Source organism: Echinops telfairi, unplaced genomic scaffold, assembly GCF_000313985.2.
Source record: "Echinops telfairi isolate 266 unplaced genomic scaffold, ASM31398v2 ScPeMD7_11;HRSCAF=52, whole genome shotgun sequence".
Classification (NCBI taxonomy): domain Eukaryota; kingdom Metazoa; phylum Chordata; class Mammalia; order Afrosoricida; family Tenrecidae; genus Echinops; species Echinops telfairi.
Window position 1 is genome coordinate 4692835 of NW_022103908.1, and position 1530 is coordinate 4694364.

The following is a 1530-nucleotide window of genomic DNA, read 5'->3' on the forward strand; positions in this document are numbered from 1 at the left end:
AAATGCCACCCGGTCCTGCACCATCCTCGCCACCGTCACTGTGTTTGAACCCACTGTGGAAGCCACTGTGCCAGTTCAACTCAAGGAGGGGCTTGCTCCTTGTTGCTGACCTGGCACTTTACCAAGAGCAATGTCTACCTCCAGGAGCGGATCCCAGTGACTTTGTAAGACAACGTCTCACTGTCCTTACTTCTAAGGAACTGTGCTTTTTCCAGGACAGCTTTGTTCATTTTGCCAGCCCGTGATATACTCAATATTCCTCATCAACAGCATAATTCAAAGGCATCAATTCTTCTTCACTCTTCTTTGAGCAGGATTTAGCTTTCTCATTCAGATGATGTGATTAAAAACACTGTGACTCAGATCACGCACACCTTAATCTTCAAAATGACATCTTTTTCATACTGTGAAGAGATCTTTTGCAGTAGACTTCCCCAATGCCATATGTCATTTCATGTCTTGGATACTGCTTCCAGGAGTGTGGACTGTCAATCCAGGCGAAAATGGGATATAACCCCAATTTAACTTTTTTTTTTTTTGTAATTCATAGTTCAATTTAATGAAACATATACATTAATACATATGTATCTTTTTTTTTTCCAATTTAACTTTTCCCTTGCTGGATATTGTACATGCCGCCAGCCACTCTAATCCACTCAGTGTTGGGGGAAGAGAAGTCAGAGCGGAGAGGGACAATAGTCTGTTGTGGTTGAAATCCTGCAAATTTCAAAAACAAAAACCACACAATGCCATGGGAGCACTTTGCCAGAGTCTATTGAAATTAGGGTCTTGGAGACTTGAGAGCTATTAGGTTGATGATACGTCAACCTCTCCTGGGGCCAGCATACTAGCAGTGGATCTGGTGACTAGTGGACATGCGAGTTTGCAGAGGAGCCAACAGGATTTACTGATGGAGCAGCTGTCAGGAATGAGCGGAAAAGAAGGGGCCAGTGCAATGCTAGTATTTATGGCTTGGCCAACTGGGTAATGGTGTTAGGATGATGAGGGATTGTGGGCACAGCAGGCGTCTGGGGGAGATGACTCGTGTTTAATCTGGGGAAAACAGCAAAAGACGGCAATTTTACTTCCAAGAGAAGTTAGTGGATGGTTGGATACGCAAACTGGAGTGCAAAAATCCAGGCTGGAGATATAAAGTAGGAATCATCAGTGGGGCTGGGAATCCTGAGGATGAAGGACATCACCAAGGGGAAGCCTGTGGAGAAAAGATCCGGGGACAGGGTCCTGCCCTCATGACTCCTTTGTAGAGGCCAAGGAAGTGAGGAATGAAGAGCAAAGAAGAATGTGATAGGTCAAGTAGAATAAAGGATGAGAACTGACAAGTAGCCTAGAAAGGTCAAGGTCATTGAGGACCTTAATGAGTTCAAACTCCAGTTCACAGGCCACCCCATGGCTTACTGATGACAGAACTGAGCGGAAAGGGACACCATTCACAAAACAAACAATAGAACAATCAGTGAAACTTCAGGCTGATCATATTCAAATACCAGATGGCACTTGACTCTCTAGCAC